The sequence below is a fragment of the Oculina patagonica genome, chromosome 11, assembly GCF_052425735.1.
Source record: "Oculina patagonica isolate OP01 chromosome 11, crgOcupat, whole genome shotgun sequence".
Taxonomy (NCBI): domain Eukaryota; kingdom Metazoa; phylum Cnidaria; class Anthozoa; order Scleractinia; family Oculinidae; genus Oculina; species Oculina patagonica.
In genome coordinates, this window is record NC_135768.1 from 1,370,345 (window position 1) to 1,393,447 (window position 23,103).

General features: G+C 38.0%; 2 long non-coding RNA genes across 4 annotated transcripts; both read right to left on the bottom strand.

Annotated features, from left to right (window-relative positions):
* Positions 1-338: 338 nt before the first annotated feature.
* On the bottom strand, positions 339-19,086 carry LOC144630089 (uncharacterized). Of its 3 annotated transcripts, none has more exons than XR_013566454.1 (7): positions 18,558-19,086; positions 17,934-18,046; positions 15,178-15,234; positions 13,879-14,124; positions 13,264-13,358; positions 12,971-13,077; positions 339-2,113 (listed from the first exon to the last, which is right to left on the bottom strand). It is a non-coding gene; the product is annotated as an uncharacterized LOC144630089 (long non-coding RNA). The 3 variants fall into 3 exon arrangements; XR_013566452.1 differs by having other exon boundaries at positions 17,934-18,060; XR_013566453.1 differs by lacking the exons at positions 339-2,113; positions 12,971-13,077; positions 13,264-13,358; positions 13,879-14,124; positions 15,178-15,234 and adding an exon at positions 15,250-17,485 and having other exon boundaries at positions 17,934-18,060.
* An 800-nt stretch (positions 19,087-19,886) lies between these two features.
* On the bottom strand, positions 19,887-23,005 carry LOC144630090 (uncharacterized). The gene is made up of 2 exons (XR_013566455.1): positions 22,869-23,005; positions 19,887-22,315 (listed from the first exon to the last, which is right to left on the bottom strand). It is a non-coding gene; the product is annotated as an uncharacterized LOC144630090 (long non-coding RNA).
* Positions 23,006-23,103: the final 98 nt, after the last annotated feature.

Genomic DNA, 23,103 nt, shown 5'->3' on the forward strand with positions numbered 1-23,103 from the left:
TTCGAAAAAAAAATTATGAAAACGAAAGAAAAATAATTTCAGTGTTATAAAATGTCAGTCATGTGGGTCCTGAATTTTGCGCGCGCCGTTTGCGACGCGTGCAAAATTCAAAACTCACGATATGTGTGACTGAATTTTGTATGCAAGATTTTCAATTATTTATTTGTTTTGTCTTTTACTTATGGATTTTCTTTCCTTTTTTCAGAATAATTTGCTCCGGATTCTTGAACACCGCCAGTCATGGACCTTCAAGGATTCTCGTGGATAACTGATGCCTGCTAACATAAAGTAGATTGTGAATCAAGCGTGGAAGATTACTGCTTTTTGTGCATGCATCGTTAGGTAAAGGACAGCAATCTTATTTCGATATAACTGTATACGTACAACATTTAAAGGGGCTATGTCACGATCGACCCATTTATTTTTAAAGTTTGTCGTTCGTAATCTATCTTGATAGCCAGCATTGTTTATTTTTGTTTTCCTGTTACTTCTTTGCTGGTTTTCTACCTAAGAAAACTATTATTCTGAGGTTTCCTTCAATTTGAAACTAAAACTAATTTTGTACGTCTGATAAAATTCTTAAAATATCGTGATATTGCTCCTTTAAAACTTCAATTTCCTAGTCTGATTAACATTTAAATTCACCTTTCAAAATCACAACATCGTGTAGCACAGGTAATATTATAAGAAAATTAACAATTGAAGAATAATTGTCTTGATGAGCCAACAAATTCTCAGAACTAACATGAAACAGAAATCTGTTAGGACTGTTTATGTTTCGAGCTTGGAATTGAATAGCTTAAATCTGAACGCGGACCCGTGTTATCACTGAATTTTTAGGCTGCATGTATCTGTTATATTAATCAGGCAGCAAAGCCTTTTAGAGGGAACTTTGTTTAGCATTTTACGTTTGAATTAATCTTGAATTGTTTTTTACGTAAAACATTAGGACGTTTTGCATGCTAAAAATCCAACATTGATTTTCTGGCTACAACTTCCTTTTATCGGTAAAAATGCTAGATTTTCTGTGTGATAAAGTTTTCTTTGAATAACACGGGTCCGCGGTTAATAGTAGTTAAGGGTTGGTGAAACACATTTTGTTTCTGTCAAGAAACTTTTCAACTCAGCAGAAAATTATTTCTTGCATTTTTGTTGAATTTTGTACTTGCATTTGACTCTAAAAACAAATGACTAGTTTCGAATTTACTTAAGCTGAGTCTCGACTTGTTCGGTTACTTGTACAGGAATAATTTAACTGTTTGCTTTGATGAAGCCATTCCATTCAATTTTGACTAAGAAGTAGAGTTTATTTCAGGTAAAATTCCTTTGTTTCTCTTAATTTTTGTAATATTAAACTGCAGATATTTTTCTTATTTGTTAAAACATTTTAATGGATTTTTGTACTTACTACAATTAATACTTAGAAATATACTTAATTAATCTTTTAACTTGTAATATTTTATTGAATTAAAATGAGGAAATAAAAAAAACAATTAATTGACAAATTAGTCTTGTATTGTGTTTAAAAAATAAGGCGCTTTTAAGAGGGGCCTGGAAACTAGTGAAAATGTAGGCTATCTCTTTTAATGCATTTTGACTATGTAGGGTTGCCAGCGCGGGAAAAATTTCTGCACTTTTAAACGGGGCCTAGTAACAACTCAAATATAACGGCTGAGTTTTGATGGGTCAAATCTCTACAAACCTCAAAGATTTTTCCCGCCAAAAGACTTAGTTTATTTTTGAATCACTGCCAGACTCCATTTAAAAGCGCAGACTTTTTTCCCGCCAAAAGACTTTTTTTCGACTCGAAATCGAAATCCATATAAAAGAGCAATTTTTTTCTCGCCAAAAGACTTAGAATAAAAAAATCCATAAAAAAAATCGCAGCTGTTTTCCCAACTAAAGACTTAGAAATTTTTGAATATTTTGTCCCTCTTAAAAGCGCGTGTCGTCATTTTCAGTCAAAAGACCGATGCATTGGAAATATATCCAGAGATTTGATGTTCTTTATTGGAATTGAAGATTTTTGCCCAGGTTTAGATGGCAAAAAATTCCCTCTATACTGCATCTTCAATGGAGGTTTAACAGCGCGGTCGGTTAACTTTCTTTGCTCCTGCGAAAAAGAAAAAAAAGGATGTCAGCAATATGAACTGATTTGGGACAAATAAGAAACGCTAATATCAATAACATTTTCCTGCTTTTAAATACCATTGTTGGTCCTAAACCAGAGTATGCTATACACATTAAATGCTGGGCGTGCTGCATCTTACTTCAGACGTTTAGCAAACAAGAAAACTTTATAACTGTTTTTATACTCTAGAAGTTATTTGTGATACCATTGTATTTCAATTAACGTTGTCCGAACAAAGCTTAAGGTCGCGGGGGATACCTACAGCATGAATAAATTCATGAAGGGAAATTTTGCTTGACCTGCATCTTTTAAAACGCTTATTTCTCAGCTGTTATGGGTTCGATTATGCTCAAATTTTACAGAGACACAAAGAAATGATGAAAGATTGTGAATGTCGTCTTTTATTTGGTAGATTGCATTTAACGGCGATGTTATAGCCTCGTGAATGCCAAATTGGGAAAAACATGATTTTGTGGCAGAGTTTGCGGAACGAGTGGGAGACAGCACACTGTTATCTTGTCAAAAACTAATCAGTCAATACCTCTAGAGTGTCATAACAGAAGCGGATTTTTTAATTTAAAGTTTGCCAGCAAGTTACGGCGGTTTAAGTGCGCAAATTTGAATTTAATGTCTTCTACCTCTTTCTATAAGGGCTCTTTTAAAATTCCGCTTCTGTTATGACACACTTCAGTATTCATAGTTTACCTATCTGCAGTGGCAAGTCATGAAGTTCTGTATCCGCGCTGTATTCTCTGCCACAAAATTGTCGGAAAAGTCCAAACTTTGAGATTTCCGAAGGTGTCCCGACCTAAATACGATCATTTTGCCAAGGAGAGATGTAATTATGGTAATTATATTCCACGCTTTTATGGTGAGAACAATGCGTTTTTAAACAGGACACGATTGTTTATGCCGAATATTTTTGTGATTACTCTGAGTTGCAGAAATATTCAAATTTAGATGAAAATAAGCTCAAAGACTTTCTACAAACTATATGAACGTATATCGCTAAGTGTTGTTTTAAATTGGCTAAAATATCAAAGAAACAGGAATTTTTTACAAATCACGCGCACGCGCCCATATTTTTGTCCAGTCATAAATATCTCGTAAAGTTGTCGATGTCAGTCGTTGTACTTCGTGCATACGCTTTAAATAAATGCATAATGATGAGCCTAAGGTGTCCCCCGCGACCTTAAGTAGTATGAGTAGAAGAAGAGAGTAAGAGCCTCTTTACATGAGAGCCGAGATGAATTTCGTCCCGGGATGAAAAAAAATTCATTTTACATGAGCGTGTTCATCACGGGATAAGTCGTCTCGCCCGAGTTGAATTCATCTCGCCCGTGCTTACATAACATTACATTTCATCCCGGGAAGGACTGTTTACATGGGGTTTTTCGTCACGTTTCATCCCGGTGTTTCATCCCGGGATTAAATCGTCCCGGGATGAACTCATCCCGGGACGAAATCATGTATCATCATGTAGACAGCAACAAGAAAATGACCAGACACCGAGATGAATTCATCCCGGGACGAAAACTCTCACGAAAGGGACGGACCAATAGAAAAGTGATAGGGGGGGGGGGGGGGTGGGGGATTTTCGTCTTGCAGGAATTTTTTTTTTTGCGCCCATTGCTTGTGCAGGAATTTTTTTTGCAGGTGTAACCCTCTGCTCGAATTTTTTTTTGACAATAATGTTTTTTTTAGACAAATAGTTTTTTAGACCGGATGCCATGTGTTGTTACTTTATACAATGCTTTTGGCGAATGTTGCTTTGTTGATCAGTTTAAAGTCACTAAAATGTCTTTTCCCTCTATGTTAAAGACCAAAACAACATGACCCACCCCCTTTCTACTCCGGCCGACACCCCCCTCCCACACACATATTGACCAGTCCCCTAAAGGCCATCTTTGATCACTATATTTGTAAAAAAATATTAAGAATGGTTTAAATCAAATGCCATGTACTGTTATTTTATACTATGATATAATGATTGTTTTCTTCACCCTATGCACTTGTTAACTGTCATGGTCAGAAAAAATCAAAGAAATTTTGGCCACAGCCAAAAACTCATACTTTGTCAGTTTGAGGGCCTAGGTATGTAACTGAAAGATATGAAGTTAGTTTTTCGAAATATTCAAATTTACGGCAGAAAACCACGAATAACGGTAATCGTACCGGAAGCTCAAATTTCACTTCTCGACAATCCGAAATTTCACGCTTTTCAGCTTCTTACTACCCAGACGTTTCAACCGCTGTAAACCTTTCCTTACCTTAGTTGCATAGATTGACTCTTCCTTTATTGAAATATAGTTAGTATTTTTATCTCTGATTATTTCTGAGCCAGCTGAGCCTCGATTAAGTAGACACATTTTTCTCATTTAGGAAAAAGGCTAAAATAATCCAAATTCAGTGAGGAAAAAAGCTGACCGGTAGTGCTTCAAATCTTCTGATATTTTAGCCAAAGAGAGTCCAGTCGTTGAATTTTAGGTTTATGGTTTCAAAAGTGTAGGATCTAGTAGCAGTTTTTAACAAAGGTCGATCAAAGGTCGACAAAATTACAATTCCGCGGCTTTGAAAAGAACAACTGAAACACGTGACACGAAACACGCAATAGAGTAATTTGTATATTTTTTGGGCAAAGACAACACGGTAAAATTAGCTTTGAAGTTTTATACGTTTGAGACTTTAGAAAAATAGTATTTATCCTAAAGATTGCCTACAATAGAAGAAATACCAAAAATAACAGCACTTGAACTCTCCCTGATGTTCGTCACGCACGAGCGACTTGGAGCGGCGAATGACAAAAATATTTTCCATTGATTCAAAGTAAGCTATATTCTGAAAAAAGAAAAATCTATTTTCTTTAAACTTTGCCCACAAATCTGTCTTAACTAAAAAACGAAACAGCTTTCATATTTGCAAGTATCGTAAGATATATGTTTTAATATTTTATTCATTTAGACCACAACCGGCCTATTTTTAGCAATGGCGACAAGTGAAAATCGAGTCACCGCTTCAAAAATTTATGCGCTAACTTTAGAAATTGTCTTAACTCTCCTGGAATAAATTGGGGACCTTTATCTGTATAAAGCACACAATTTTGATTCGTTTAAAAGAAACTATTAATACGAAATATTTTTGATTTGAAGTCTACTTGGCCATTGACGCGAACGGTTCGAAAAAATGGCACATTTTCAACGGATCACTGCGCAAAAGTCCAACTACTTCCGCATTACATTTGTTTCCATACCAACTAAGAAGAAGTCAAAGAGTATGGAAATGGAAAAATATGTTGTGGTTTAAGCGAGCTTTTAGTGCAACCAGGCGGCAACTTGGCTTATGTTGCGAACATGTTTTGTTTACATTGCAACAGCGGGCAGTTGCTCACGCGAAACCAATTTAGCATAAACAACACAATATTTCGTAAACATTGTAACCTTACAAAACTTTATATCCGCTCACATAATAAAACATCATTTAAAACTCGAAAACCTTAGCAGCTAGCGAGTCAGCAAAAAAAATACTGTCGCCTACCTGCAAGCCGGTGAGACAACAAAATTCATTGTCAGGTCCGCCATGGCCATGTTATTGGATTCCACATTTCTTTCTGGTTTTCGTCAACCATAGTATCCGCAAAAAGATTCAAACGGTAAACATAACACACATAACATAACATTGAACATACCACATGATTGTGATAACTGAAACAAATGAAAGAAAGTTGCGGGCAACACATCCCAAGAAATCAATCGATCACAACAGATCGGCTTGAACAGTTGATTGAAAGTTGCGTCACGCAATCTAACCTGAATCCAACTGCCTTATGGGCGAACTGAATAATTATTGTCCAAGAATCGGACTGTCCAAAATATCGGCTCTAAATATTTTTAACAGATGTATATGTCCTCGTGTGCACCATTTTGGTATGTTTATTAGAAACGAAGCTTACGTATTAAGCTGAAAACGTATTTAGCTGAAAGAAAACTCAAACAGTCCTATTCGCGGACGGGTTTTTTCATTTCCCGGTTGGGCGGGTTCGTTAAGGGGGGGGGGGGGGGGGGGGGGGGGGGGGTGTAATAGAGCTCAATTGACCTCATCATCTATTCCTTCTTACGGAGAAAGAAGTAGGGTGGAAATTATCAGAAGGATAGAAAAACCCTGCACATTTTCTGGCCACACTAAAAATATAGCCAACGAAAAAGTGAACAAGACATTTTTGCCTAGAAAAATTTTCCACTCAGCCATTAAAGGAAATCTATAAGCTTATACTACCGTAATGTGAGATACGTTTACAAACCTGATCTTGTCGGCCATGTGCACATTTAGCACATCTCTGCTTCTAATGGCTTTTTTATCACCACGGTGAGTGGGATATTAGAAAGGCCCGTGCTGTTTTGAATATTTCCTATGAAAAACTAGAATGGCGATGCTTGGGACTTATATAATTTCGCCTTTCTTTGATGAAGACAATCCAAATACACCTGCTCTTGCAAAAACTAGTTCGTGCTCTAACAGAAATGCCACGAAATTAAATGGTTTGCTATAAGATCATTGCAGTCTCCAAGACGAACGAGCTCGGTTATCCCCCTCGATTGCCGCAACTTCCTCTATACTTTGAAGTGTGAAACAAAAAGCGCATCTCCTCCATTTGTTTTGTAAGTTGATAATGCTTCGCGAGAACAACAACGAAGTATGAATGACAAGTGCGTGGCGGCGTGGTTTGTAAAGACTTATTTGTGTTCCACTTTTTATTTCTTTCTTACTTACCTTTATCGTTTACTAGAACAATTTATTATTTTGAAAAAGCGGGTTTTTTTGTATTTGAAAAGCGAGCCTAAAATTTCAAATTTGGAAGCATCCAGATGTAGATGTACAGGAAGTGGTCGAAAACAAGAAATCAAACAAATACGTCGGTCAAAAATATTTACAGCCCATATTTTGGACAGTCCGATTCTTGGACAATAATTATTCAGTTCGCCCATAAGGCAGTTGGATTCAGGTTAGATTGCGTGACGCAACTTTCAATCAACTGTTCAAGCCGATCTGTTGTGATCGCTTGATTTCTTGGGATGTGTTGCCCGCAACTTTCTTTTATTTGTTTCAGTTATCACAATCATGTGGTATGTTCAATGTTATGTTATGTGTGTTATGTTTACCGTTTGAAACTTTCTGCGGATACTATGGTTGACGAAAACCAGAAAGAAATGTGAAATCCAATAACATGGCCATGGCGGACCTGACAATGAATTTTGTTGTCTCACCGGCTTGCAGGTAGGCGACAGTATTTTTTTTTTTTGCTGACTCGCTAGCTGCTAAGGTTTTCGAGTTTTAAATGATGTTTTATTGTGTGAGCTGATATAAAGTTTTGTAAAGTTACAATGTTTACGAAATATTGTGTTGTTTATGCTAAATTCTTTTCGCTTGAGCAACTGCCCGCTGTTGCAATGTAAACAAAACATGTTCGCAACATAAGCCAAGTTGCCGCCTGGTTGCACTAAAAGCTCGCTTAAACCACAACATATTTTTCCATTTCCATACTCTTTGACTTCTTCTTAGTTGGTATGGAAACAAATGTAATGCGGAAGTAGTTGGACTTTTGCGCAGTGATCCGTTGAAAATGTGCCATTTTTTCGAACCGTTCGCGTCAATGGCCAAGTAGACTTCAAATCAAAAATATTTCGTATTAATAGTTTCTTTTAAACGAATCAAAATTGTGTGCTTTATACAGATAAAGGTCCCCAATTTATTCCAGGAGAGTTAAGACAATTTCTAAAGTTAGCGCATAAATTTTTGAAGCGGTGACTCGATTTTCACTTGTCGCCATTGCTAAAAATAGGCCGGTTGTGGTCTAAATGAATAAAATATTAAAACATATATCTTACGATACTTGCAAATATGAAAGCTGTTTCGTTTTTTAGTTAAGACAGATTTGTGGGCAAAGTTTAAAGAAAATAGATTTTTCTTTTTTCAGAATATAGCTTACTTTGAATCAATGGAAAATATTTTTGTCATTCGCCGCTCCAAGTCGCTCGTGCGTGACGAACATCAGGGAGAGTTCAAGTGCTGTTATTTTTGGTATTTCTTCTATTGTAGGCAATCTTTAGGATAAATACTATTTTTCTAAAGTCTCAAACGTATAAAACTTCAAAGCTAATTTTACCGTGTTGTCTTTGCCCAAAAAATATACAAATTACTCTATTGCGTGTTTCGTGTCACGTGTTTCAGTTGTTCTTTTCAAAGCCGCGGAATTGTAATTTTGTCGACCTTTGATCGACCTTTGTTAAAAACTGCTACTAGATCCTACACTTTTGAAACCATAAACCTAAAATTCAACGACTGGACTCTCTTTGGCTAAAATATCAGAAGATTTGAAGCACTACCGGTCAGCTTTTTTCCTCACTGAATTTGGATTATTTTAGCCTTTTTCCTAAATGAGAAAAATGTGTCTACTTAATCGAGGCTCAGCTGGCTCAGAAATAATCAGAGATAAAAATACTAACTATATTTCAATAAAGGAAGAGTCAATCTATGCAACTAAGGTAAGGAAAGGTTTACAGCGGTTGAAACGTCTGGGTAGTAAGAAGCTGAAAAGCGTGAAATTTCGGATTGTCGAGAAGTGAAATTTGAGCTTCCGGTACGATTACCGTTATTCGTGGTTTTCTGCCGTAAATTTGAATATTTCGAAAAACTAACTTCATATCTTTCAGTTACATACCTAGGCCCTCAAACTGACAAAGTATGAGTTTTTGGCTGTGGCCAAAATTTCTTTGATTTCTTTGATTTTTTCTGACCATGACACTTAACGGCAATTCATACAGAATGTCTTACAAATGTTGGTGAATTTTCTATAACCATCGGCGTATGGGAAGAAATGTTTTGCTTGTCGGGGAGCCAGGCTTAATGTAATTTACCTTTAATGAAACTAGAAGTTGAGCGCTGGAGACGCTTGTCTGTAGGGGGTCTGGAGGCATGCTTCCCCAGAAAATTTTGAAATTTCTAGGTTCTGAAATGCTATTTTTAGCATTCTCCCTGATATATTTCGTCGAAAAGTTGATCTCATCAAGTGTAATATTACAGGTGTTCTTAGTGCCTCATGATAGGAACTTTCCTTCTGCATGAATTTTTTTGCTTTGCCTTCCCCTTTGCACGAATTTTTTTCTTGGCATTTCGCCGTGCGTGATTTTTTTTTTTTTGCTTTTTCCCCACCCCCCATCACTTTTCTAATGGTCCGTCCCTAAAGAGGCCCTTAAGGTGACTCGATCGAAATAAATGACGTGCGGTATGCCTGTCAGAAATCATTAATAACTTCACCATTTCTGACTCGATTTCCCTGAAACTTTCGCATTTTACTCGAAATGTATCGAAGATTAATACGCACGTCAATATGTTGATGTAATGATCGCGAGTTTTGCGCGATGTTAACTTTATTAAACATACCTATTTGGACAAAACTGCTATTTACAGAAAACTGACCGCTAAGATTTCGTTTAAACTACTGCAATTACCTCATTATAACATCTTATTATGACTCTCTAAGTTTCCGAAAAATCGTCGGAACAGAAACCTCGATACAATTTGATCATCAAAATATTAATCTCGGGCAAACTTCGAGGCTTGGAACGCTCCAGCACTTCAACATTTCGCCCAAAAGTGCCATAACCGAAGACAAAGAAAGTTCAATGCATCCGTTTTGACAGCTCCAAATCACATTTGGCCATTTGCAACGATGAAAAAGTTTAAGCAAATATTATAAACTCACCATTTGCTTCAAAATGTAGGAAGGTCGCCAAATTTACGTTTTTCTAAATTACATGAAAACTAACCGTAGGAATTGCTTAAAACAACCGGAATGACATCCTTACTCAGTTATATTATTCACTAGTGTATCCGTTTCTTACCTATGGTTTAATTGTTTGGGGTAACACCTACACTACAACTTTAAACCTATTGTAATTCTGCAAAAAAAAGGCAGTGCGAATAATTACATTTTCCAAACGAGATGCACACTCCAGCCCTCTATTTTCACATTTAGGCCTAATTAAATTCATGGATCTGGTTAGTATTCATACTGCCCTTTTTATGTTTCAGTATCATCATAACTTACTACCTAAAGCCTTCGACAATTTCTTCCTAAGTATATCATCTAAACACAGTTATAATACTAGGCTAGCATCAAAATCGACCTACTATATCAATCGTGTTAGAACTAATTATGGCAAATTTAATTTACACTTTTCTGGTCCCTCCATCTGGAATAACTTGGATGAAGAACTAAAAAGTCTATCTCTTCATTCATTTAAGCAAACTATGAAAAAGCGTTATTTAAGTACTTATGGTTAATGCTGGCTTATTATTTTAATTTTCTTTTCGCTCGTATTAAACTAATATAAACAAATTTTAGTTCAAACATTAACCGGTACTGTTTTTTTTCTGTCTTTTCTTTTTTTTCCCATGTTCCCTTTTTTCCCTACTTTTCTAAATTAAATTATTTTTTATACATACTTAGTTACATTGTACTTATTTATTTTTTTTCTGCATGGTACTTAATTACTTATTACTTGTCTTATTTTACTTTTGTCTTCTTTTAAGTACAACCTTGTCAAAGCAATTAATTTTTTTTAACTACTCAGCTCGTTTAGTTTATTTCTATTCTGAGTAGTTTTTTTGCCTATTTTAGTTAATTTATGTTATGCTGTAATTTATTTTCTATTTAATTTGGCAAAATAAAATGGTTGTTGTTGTTGTTGTTGTTGTTGTTACATTAAATTGAACATCTTACACAAACTTTGCGCTGCTTTACGTTTCTGGAGCTGCCTTGATTTGGATGAAATAATGTTTTAAAGTGAAGCACTGCTCCAACTCTCTTGTGAACACGGCCATGTTGTTGTTTGGATTCTACAGCTAACGCTATGCAAATTTCCTTGAAATTGACGAGAATTTGAAAAATTTGCACATGGATAAGGAGGGTGCATTGACAGTGTTCGGTTGCTTCATGTTCTGATGTCAGAGGTGTCCTTAATTTATGCCACATGAAATTTGAAAAGGGTTGGTACTAAAGTTGAAATTAAGACATTGTAGTCTGTTTATTGTAATTCAAATAACCGCCGTCTTATGGCGTAAAATGCACCCCTTCACTCACTCATCCTCATCGAGCCCATGAGGACTCTTGCACCCCTTATCTATGTGAAATTCTTCAAATTCTCACCAAACCCAAGGCAATTTGCATAGCGTCAGCTGTAGAATTCAAACAACAACATGGCCGTGTTCAAAAGAGAGTTGGAGCAGTTCTTCACTTTAAAACATTATTTCATCCAAATCAAGGCAGCTCCAGAAACGTAAAGTAGCACAAAGTTTGTGTAAGATGTTCAATTTAATGTTCCGGTTGTTTTAATCAATTCGCACGGTTAGTTTTCATGTAATTTTAAAAAAACCTTAATTTGGCGACCTTCCTATATTTTGACGCAAATGGTGAGTTTATTATATTTGCTCAAACTTGTTCATTGTTGCAAATAGCCGAATGTGATTTGGAGCTAACAAAACTGATGCATTGAACTTTCTTTGTCTTCGGTTATGGTACTTTTGCGCGAAATGTGGAAGTGCTGGAGCGTTCCAAGCCTCGAAGTTTGCCCGAGATTAATATTTTGATGATCAAATTGTATAGAGGTTTCTGTTCCGACGATTTCTCGGAAACTTAGAGAGTCGTAATAAGATGTTTTAATGAGATAATTGCAGTAGTTTAAACGAAATCTTAGCGGTCAGTTTTCTGTAAATAGCAGTTTTATCCAAATAGGTGTGTTCAATAAAAGTAACATCGCGCAAAACTCGCAATCATTAGATTGACATATTGACGTGCGTATTAATCTTCGATAAATGTCGAGTAAAATGCGAAAGTGTCAGGGAAATCGAGTCAGAAATGGCGAAGTTATTAAAAAATTTTGACTGGCATACAGCACGTCATTTATTTCGATCGAGTCACCTTAACTGCACGTGTTGAATACTAACAGATAAAATGACATGAAAAACGCGAGTTTGATCGTCTTATTTCTCTTCAGGCATGTGGAAGTACGGTACTTTTAGCCACACTGAATTTTAGAAGACTTTTCAAAACTCAAAGCCGCTCGACAGTGAAAGTAAAGCTACAGAAAAAAGCCTCCTGAGAGGAAAACAAATTTATGAATTCTTCCGGCGTGCAAAAATACAAATCTGTACATTTTCTATAGGCCAATATGCAAAATTCCAGAGAAAACCCAGACCACCATTCAATCTTTTCTCTAAGCTTTACGCTTTGATCTGACAACGTTAATTGAAATAGCTGTATACGGTAGAATCCCGAATTCTCAAACCCTCGGTATCTCAAACCTCCCTATTTCTCGAAGCAATTTTCAATTCCATTGGATTAAAAGTACTTTTCTGTAATTTTACCCCCCATTTCTCGAAGCAATTTTTGTTTCCATTGGATAGTACTTCTCTGTAATTTAACCCCCCATTTCTTGAACCAATTTTCATTTCCATTGGATAGTACTTCTCTGTAATTTTACCCCCCATTTCTCGAAGCAATTTTCGTTTCCGCTGGAGGTTCAAGAAATCGAGATTCTACTGTATGCCGATTCTCTGCTTTCGCCACGCCCCTTCCCCCCTCTCCACCCCATCGATCACTGCTGCGCAGCTGACATGCGTAGAAGGTCAATTGCTTATAGTAATCCTAACACTGGTTTGGTAGAGGGCAAAAATTCAGCAAGATAAAGGAATGTCTGTAAAAACAGCTTAAATTTAACTGTCTCAGCACATTTGTGGCCTATATATAGTTGTTAGTAGAGAAAAAATATTTTAATTACATACCATTAGAAGCCAAAGCATCATGCACCGCGCAAGCTCATCTCCATCGACTTATACGATGCTCGTTCATCAGAATTGCAGATTTCTTTGCAGACCTTGCGTCGCACATCCTAATAAAACAAAACTAGAAATTAAGTTACATAATTAAAAGAAGTGAACAGCAAACAAAACAAAAGAATTACTTAGTGCACACCTACACCTCTTCTGTCTGTGCTTAGGGAGGGAAGGTGGGGGATGCAGAAAGAAGAACGTACAACAGTAACTGTCTCGCAGGGTAGAGAAAAAGCTGTACTCACCTCCAATAAAATCATGCGGTGCCATTGTGGACATCGCAGAAATTAGTTACGATGTGGAGTCAGAGCGGCTCTCTATTTATTTGCGTCAGTGAATTCTGAATAATAAAAAAATATATATTTAAAATTACAATCTAACAAGGCGAGCTCATAAAGCGCAACTTTCATTTTCGAATTGACATGATAGAAGGCGATCCCGCAAGTGTACGTGTAATTACAAATTAAACTAAAGTTCAACGATAAAAACCTAAAATGTACAATAATAAAAAACCTGTGTTTACTCCCGAATCAACCTTATAGACTTCATGTAATACCTACTGGAAACGTCTACTGTTGTCCTGGACATTTTGTCTAAACACAATTACACACATTCCACTTGGAAATATGACAAGGAACTTTTAGTTAACTCCAAGGAGGTAAAATGCTGTCTTAAAAGCACTTTGGTTAACAAGACATAAACAGAAATTGTACTTTTCTATCCGCCAGAAAACTTGAATTACGTCCCCGATATCTTTCACTAAACTGCTAACATTTTTGTCGCGAAATATCACGCATATTTATACCGTGCCGGCACACACAAGAAATGAAAACAAGAGAAAATAAATATCGACTTCAAACCTGAGAAACATTCCACGAAGACGCAACAGCAGTATTCCGAAAGACCAAGCTCAACTATCCGCCAGAATTAAGCACGTGTATGGCTTTCGTTTGCGCCAGTAGCATTGCCTTAGGTCGAATACTTTGGTCTTTTTTGGTGAAATCATCATGTTTTCCATGACGCAAATCTGTCTTCTTGTGCTAGCACCAGTCTTCTGTTTTTCCAGCCTTGTGTAGCAGAAGTTTCCCTCTGTTTTTGCTGAAACACTAACAGAACGAGAATCACCGAAGGTGATGGGAAAATGAGCTCTTCATGAATAATAATTATGACTGTCAGCGCACGCTCGTGGAAAAATTTGCAATGTAAATTCATTGTAGCGAGATCAGCTTCCGTTCGCGCCAAAAACAATCGAAAATCGACGTTTGATTTGAAATAACTTAGTAAATCCTTTACTCGACAAATTCATCGCAAATTAAAATGTCTAATCTGGATAACTAATGGTATTTGGAAATTAGCTGCAAAATGAATTCTAATGAGACAACATTTCGATATACAATTTACTATAAATATTAGCGAAATTCAATATGGCAACGGGGTCCATACAAAGGACACAGAATGGGCGAGGGGGGACTAGTTGGGAACAGGGACGAATCAGATGAATTAAAATTATTGTAATTCTTTAAGAGCAGCTTAGGAAACCGATTAAAAACTCTGAATTAAGGAAACTGAACATGCAGGCAATTGCCATGTTAAGAAATGGCTATATATACTCCATGGACATCTTTTTGAGATCCGGTCGTAAACTTATTCGACATGTGTTTCAATACCTATTTTCTGCATGCTTCTTTAAGATAAACATCACATAATTTTCTAATTTCAGATAGTTATGGTAAAGAGTTTTCAGCCAAACATGTAAATTAAAGGGAACTCAAATTTAGCGTTAAAGTCGATATTCTAAATTAGGTGCAGCACTTTAGGATATCATTCCTTTTTATAGTTTTATGTTCATTTTGGGTAGGATTGAATTAAGCACAACATTTATATTTACAACAACTCCCTTGACAAATGCACCATTAGTCTTCAATTTTCCAACAATGCATGGACAACACAGTAAACAATGACTAGACTTATCTTGGAAGGCAAACTAGTAAGACGTACTGATATGTGCCAGAAGAAATACACCGGAAAATAAGTCACGTATTATAAGTCTTTATGCATATTTCTTGACGTATAACGTGACGTCTTTGACGTCTTCTAAGATAAATCCAGGCAACAACTATAAATGTTGACGCTATTACGTTTGAATAAAAAGAGCTTACTGTGTTGTGTCCCTTGAGAGTCCCTAACAAGATTAGTTAACGAGGGCAATACTGCACCTATTAACAAGAAAACACACTATGCAAATGCGAGTTTTTAATATTTCCCAAAGATGAGAAAGTTGAGGCATATAGCTGTGTATAAGCTTGTATATGCATCTTACGAAAAGTCAAAGTGACGTGCAACAAAACTGTTGTCTTTCTCAACTCCTGGTCTAGCTTACACAGCCACCATTTTTTCGTGCCTGGAGGCGAAAAAGATAGACGGCTGCCCTAATTGAATGACGTGAATTGAGATTACAATCACAAAAGAAGTAAAAGCATAATGAAAAATGTTTTAGTTTTTCCTTTGACAGAGCGACTTAGCTCTTTATGACGGTTCAGCTTTGCTGTAAGCGGACCGAAAGACACGAAGTTCGACCGTTGCCAACCACTACTCTTCGTTAAATAGAGTGGTCGATCATGTCTAAACTCCAGCATTTTGTAAAAATCTGGTTTATTTTCAGCGTTTCGTTTGCCGAGGCAGGTTATCAGCCGTCCATTCACTGGGATCCAAGAAATCCTTTGTAAGTTGTTATTTTGAAGTTCTTTTGTTTGTACATTGATGTACAAACTTGACTTGTTTGAACCTGATGGCAACATGAAAAAAATCCATGGCTTTATGCTTTTAACGTGAAAAAAAAAATGCGATTCATTTATGTATAATTATTTACATAGCTTTTGAGCTTACCAAAACCAAGTTGAAGTATGTTTATATTTCGCTCATACCGACCCACTGCAAAGTATACGTAGTGCTTAGATTAACTGTCCAGATGAAACCTTTACGCGCGGTGAAACAACAGGCTAACCAGGAGAATGACACAAGAAGTCTCACTACTGAAACTTCTGTATTCAAACATCTTAAGCGGCCTTCACACGGCAAACTAAAGTTAGCAAACTCATGTTGGCAAACTTTTAAGTTGGTGTTTGGCAAACAAGTTGGCAAACTGTTGGTAAGAATAGAGACAAGTTCTATTTTGTCGCCAACAGTTGGCCAACTTGTTTGCCGTCGTTGCGTCGTTCACACACGCCAACTTGAGTTTTCCAACACGAGTTGGCCAATAGTTTGTCGTGTGAAGGCCGCTTTACTGGTCTTTACTGCGTAACGATGTAACTGGATGACTAACTAACATATGCGCGACTGAGTTATTGCTTAATTACTAACGGCATTACTGACTTGTTAACTTAATTTTTGCTTTCTTGTTTGCTTGTGTGGTTGCTTGCTTGCTTGCTTTTTTTCTTTGTTTGCTTGCTGGTTAGAGTGGTTCACTTACTTGATTGTTGCTTTCCTGTTTGCTTGCTTTTAAGCTTGTTCGTTTGTTTGCTTGCTTGTTTGCTTGTTTGATTGCTTGCTTTTTAGCTAGCTAGTTTGCTTGCTTGCTTGCTAGGTTGCTTGATTAGGATTTTGTTTGTTTGCTTGATTTCCTATTTACTTGCTTGATTGCTTACTTAATTGCCTACATGTTTGTTTCTTTGTTTGCTTGCTAGCTTGTTAATTTGCTCAATTAATTACTTGCTTGCACTTGCTTTCTTTGCTGCTTGTTTGCTTGTTGATTGCGTGCTAGTTTGTTTATTTGCTTGCCAGCTTGTTTGTTTGTCCGCTTGCTTGTTTGTTTGTTGTTTTCTTGTTCGCTTGTTTTCTTTCTTGCTTGCTTTTCTGTTTGTTTCTTTGTTTGCTTGTTTGTTTGTTTGTTTACTTGCTTTCCTGCTTGTTTGTTTGTGTCTTTGTTTCATTGCTAGGTAGCCTTCTTGCTTGGTTGCTTGCTTGCTAACTTTCTTGCCTGCTTACTTGCTTGCTTGTTTGATTGATTCAGTTTGCTTGCTTACTTCTCTCTTTGCGTGCTTGCCTGCTTGCTTTCTTGCTTGCTTATTTGTTTGTTTGCTTGCTTCGTTGGTCGATTGATTTCTTGTTTGCTGGCTTTAGTAGCCTATTTACCTATTTTTTACTTACTCACGTGCTGACTTACTGAATTATTATTTACAAACTTTGTACAGGTTCAAACAAAATGTGGAGATCAACGTTCTTCAGAATTCCAAATTGAACATTGTCTGTCCAAACCCGGCCACAGTATTAGACAATCAAGACTCCAGCATACCCCAGGAACAAATGTATGAGAACATGTGGATTGTGGACAAACACGAGTTTGACACGTGCACAGTCAATACCAGTGTCCAGAGCTTCTCGACCAATAAGAAGATATTGAGCTGTAATACTCCCTTGCAATTGAAGTACTACCCTCTGGTGTTTAGAGCCTTCAGCGCGCCAGGAGGCCTGGAATTTGCGTCAGGAACAAAATATTACTTCATAGGTAAGTTCTGGTTTACTCTTTTAACGACACCTGCCTTAAATGTACACGTCTTTATCATGGTCAGTGTTTTGTTTCTCCTCATTGCGAAAGCTCAGGTTCCCCCCCCCCCCCCCCCCACCGTAGTTTCAAAGTCTGGAACCGCCACTGCTCTGTATGTGACCACTAAGCGGCTTATAACACGCTTGAAGGAGGCACGAGTTCCGGTGTGTGTGTGTGTGGGGGGGGGGGGGGGAGGGGTGCATGAGTCATCTGCAAAAGTGGCTGAGGGAAAATCAAGGTATCTGTCTGCGCCTGTTTACGAGTCTAGGGTATTTAGGTTAGCAATGCACAAACAAAATTGTCGTTGATGGACAAAAAATGAAAAGATTCATGACATATAACTCAGAGTAAATGCATTCTAATATTACTTACGACATTATTTTGATCTTGATTTTCTCAGCGACCTCAAATGGTGTCATAAATTCACTTTCCAATTACAATGGAGGACGCTGTGTGACATCTAACATGAAGATGGTGATTTATGTCTGCAATGGAACCACTGGTGAGAATAATAATAATAATAACAGTTCTTAGCACGCACTTTACATACGTCTCAGTGCGTTAAAATTAAGGAAAATTTGTTTGATTCTTGGGGGGGGGGGGGGGAGGGGAGGAGATAACAGTGCCTACACGTCCTGCAGCAAAACGAAAAAAGGATATGGTGTGATAAAACTGAACTATCCGTTAAACTTTCCATGCTGCAGAAAAAATAAAAAACATCAGACTGTTCACACAATTGTTAATTATCGTTTTGCCCTTGAATAAGGTGTCATATTTTGGATTTTATATCCTTAAATAGGGTCAGGGTTTAAGATCCTTTGTGGCACAAACTTATCCTAAATTTACGGGAGTACCATCCACCCCTACCCCCGGCAGCCCAGTTTCAAAAGGTTAAGCAAAACCGATTCCCTTCGCCCCCTTCGCTTCAGTCAAAGGGTATAGCAATGACCCGGTCAGATTGCTTGATTTTATTCAAAAAGGTTATTTAATCCTTACCCTGACAAGACAACCGAGAAGAACTACTTTCGCCACTTCATAGTTCATTGATTGTTGTTTTGTTTTCTTTAGATCCAAAGTGCATTGATGCTCAAAAGGTTTCTTCTTCTCCTGCTGTTTCCAGTGCACCAGAAACAGTAATTTACTGTCCGACACCAAGCCTCGGTGGTGGCATGCCATCCTCTGTCCTTGTTCAACAGTCCAGTCCGATTCAAGTTTCCTCAGCTGATAGCATTTCATCCTCCGTTCTTATTCAGCAGTCCAGTGCAATTCAAATCTCGTCAGCGGTGATCTCTGTTAGTCCCACAAATAGTGCGCTTGCACTAATATCATCGGCCGCTGTTCAGTGCCAACGTAAGAATTCTTGATATTCATTCCGACGTATTTCATCAAGGTCTGAGCACAGGCGGCCCAAGCTCACAATTAGAGGAGTTAAAATATTTAACATAATCTCTTTTGTAACCGTATGCGAAACGTGACTCTCGACCGGCAGCATATGGAGGTGTTGTGTTACAACGGTTCTCATTTATAAAGGTTTGTATAATAGAATACGCTTTCGAATTTATAGCTAAATATAATGAGATTTTGACAATAAAATCAACTTACCTCAATGTCCTGTCGTTATGTCTGTTGTTATCTCGGTTCTCAGGCCGATCCGAGGCGTTTTAAGCGAGTTATGCAGTGGAAACCAAAAATTGCATAACTCGCTTAAAACGCCTCGGATCGGCCTGAGAACCGAGATAACAACAGACATAACGACAGGACATTGAGGTAAGTTGATTTTATTGTCAAAATCTCATTATATTTAGCTATAAATTCGAAAGCGTATTCTCCCATACAAACCTTTATAAATGAGAACCGTTGTAACACAACACCTCCATATGCTGCCGGTCGAGAGTCACGTTTCGCATACGGTTACAAAAGAGAATTATGTTAAATATTTTAACTCCTCTAATTGTGAGCTTGGGCCGCCTGTGGTCTGAGTGACTGACTGGCTGACGGACAGACTGATTGACCATCTGTCTCTCTGTCTGTCTGACTGTCTATTTGACTATCTGACTGACCGACCGACCGACTGACTGACTGACTGACTGACTGACTGACGGACTGTCTGTCTGTCTGTCTGTCTTACTGACTGACTGAATGACTGGCTGACTGATGGACGGACGGACGGACGGACAGACGGACGGACGGACAGACAGACAGACAGACAGACAGTCAGACAGACAGACAGAAAGACAGACAGACGGACAGACGGACTGACCGATGAATGGATGGATGGAAGGAATTAATCAATTTATTATTATGTCTATTATATTCCTATTCATATTGTTTTTTTATCAGAGGCCTCCATTCCCGAAGAGTTCTTCTCATTATTCGCCAACCAGACACATCTGTTATCCGCGATCTACAACTATACTGCCATGATACCCCACCTGGAACTACTTGTGCGGGAGACGAATCCATCACTGCCACCAAGCCAGATACAAACAAGCACAAACGCAACACAGAACTGTACAAATACACAAAACGCCAGTGCAGTGCCTGAGGTACCTGCATGTCCCATTGGAACTGAAGCTCCTGGTAAGCTGCTCATTTTAAAAAAACATTTTGAAAGATTCGAAACGCGAGCAAAGCTCACGCGCGAGCCTTTTCCCAATCCCACTCGATGTTTTCTCGCTCGTTTCAGACCCTTTTCGGACGCCACGTTCCACCCACAAAACCGAAATGGTAAAATAGGGACTGCCGCTTAGCCAGGGTCGGGTTAACCTAACTTTCTACTCCAGAGTCGACGTCTTTTATTTACTAAAAACTGACAAAGTGCAAGATTTGTGACAATTGCAAGACACCAGGCTCTATTCAACTGTGGGGAGGGGACAGGCGGGTGAAAATCCGAGAGTTTTGGTGGAGGTTGGGGTGGGAGGTAACTCTACATGAGGCAGGAGAAGAGAGATCAAGAAGTGGGATTTCCAAGGTGTCGGGAACCCGGAAATTTTTTGCAACATTTCGAATGTTTTTCAGTTAGATATAGAAAACAAACACCGGTAGGGGGAACTACTTAGAAAGGGGTAAGAACCAGAGGTAAGAGGTACTGGAAGTGGGAACTTCAGATCCCCTTGTTTTTCAATAAAAAAATACAATTATCTGCATTAAGAGCGGTTTTTGCTTGAGTATCGAAAGTATTCACATTTGCTTTTGTTTTGCATTACTACACCTTGTAATTGGTAAAAAAAACTCCCACAACCAAACTTTCTCAACCAATCAGAAGCAAAACAAACCAACAATGACGCGCTAACACACATTTTCCCGCGCTTCCTGTCGGCTACATGTATTTGCTTTGAGTTTTAATTGGTTTTGAAATGTAAGTGTCTTTTGTGATCTGCCAGAGCGATTACTTTGGTTTTACCAAACTCAACTGAAAACCGCTCAAACTATATTGTAGCATTCTTGCATGATCTAAGTTCATGCGTTCTTTCTCAATTACAAGTTCTTCGCGATTGTGACGCGCTCTTAAAAGCTGGATACACACGCAGTGGAATTTACCGAGTCGATCCGGGGGACGGAGAGAATGGATTTGGAGTCTATTGCGACCAAGACATCAGCGGAGGAGGTTGGACGATCGTTCTTCGTCGATATGATGGCTCCGTGGATTTTGATCGCGGCTGGGCGGCTTATTCAGAGGACGGAGTGGGAGATATAACAGGAGAATTTTGGATGCCGCTGGACAAGATGCGAAGGCTGACCGGTGCTTCACAGTTCACTATCAGATTTGATCTTGAGTCCCCGGACGGTGAGAAGCGGTACGCGGAGTATGCTGGGTGTCAGTTGGGAAAACTGAATACAAAATTCACGATAACGGTTGGAACTTATTCAGGTAAGAGATGGCACTAGGGGGAGAGGGGTGGAACAGTCATGTGACATCATCATCATCAACACAACTTTATTTATCAAATCACGGAATGGTTTTCTAATGAGCCGTAAGCCCTAAAACCTAATTGTCATCTTTGATTGAACGTATAGAAGGCCTGAAAACAAGTTAAAAATAAATAAATCGTCTTTATTTTACGAGGGTAGCACGTAATAGTCTTGCATTTAACAAACCTGCGACCCTAGGATTCCCGCTCGAATTGGAATTTAGAAATGATTTTTAATTTTTTGTGGAAGGAGGAAAACCGGAGAACCCGGAGAAAAACCCTCGGAGCAAGGGTGAGAACCAACAACAAACTCAACCCACATATGACGCCGGGTCCGGGAATTGAACCCGGGCCACATTGGTGGGAGGCAAGTGCTCTCTCCACTGTGCCATCCCTTCTCCCCAAGTTAGGAATTCCTCTGTTGTGACCAGAGTTAAATTACTTGTTTTGTTGCAGGTGACGCTGGGGACTCTTTTTCATACCACAATGGCATGAAATTCTCGACAAAGAATAACGACAATGACAATTCCTCGCAAGCGTGTGCCAAGTTGGCATTGGGCGGCTGGTGGTACAATAACTGTCAAGAAGTCTGCCTGACCGGTCAATACGAGAACGGCACGCACAGCGCTTCAGGAATTGTGGGAATCCAATGGTTTGCGTGGAAAGGAGACAGTTACTCTCTATCCAGAGTCGAAATGAAGTTTAAACCAGCTTGAGGATTTCTTACCATAGTGCCTTGACACTAAGGACTAGAAGTAGTGGTGTATATAAATGAATTCGATTATGATTTGCGCCTTGAGACTTTATAAGTATTTCTTTTACAGGAACATACGAACATATGGCCTGCTCCTAGGCCTTTCTCGATTATGCTAGTAAAACTGGCATTTAATGCTACTAGAAATTCTCGCATGAAGCCAAAAAAAATGCTAAAATAATGCCTGATTTCTTTAAAAAATGTCACTTGAATTCCAAAGAATGCTTTGTTTTATTTCAAAACAAAACGTACGAACTCTTACATTATATGCTCAAATCAACAACAGGTGATACTTAATAATTGTTTGTTTATAAAAATAAGAAATATAAAAAAAATATTTTTATTTTTTTTTTTAAATTTAAAAAAACACACACGTAAGTAACACAACACAACTACACAAATAACACAACGCACAAACAGTCGAAACAGACAGGAAACAATCAAATTAAGTAATCAAAACTATGAAACTGTAGGATTATTTATCCTTCTGAGTTCTGAGTTATCCTTCTGAGTTCTGGATCACAGTCATGAAAAATGACAGAAAATGCTAGCAATTCTTTTTCAAGAAAAAAAAACGAAAAAAATTCCTCGTTTTCTCAAAAAATGCCGAAAAAAATGTTAGCATAATCGAGAAAGGCCTACCTGCTCCTAGTAGGTGGTTTCATAGCTCCGTTAATTAACCACAAAGAAGAAGCACATAGAATGATTAAGTCAAGCTCACATACAATTTGTAAATATTCCGAATGCAAACTTTAAACGATTAATAAAGGATTTTTTTCACTCCCAAAAGAGAGCTGTTCATTATAGAGGTCAAACTGCTCAAAATCTACTGAAAAAACTGAGGGGGGGGGGGGGGGGGAGGGAGGGGGACCGAAGG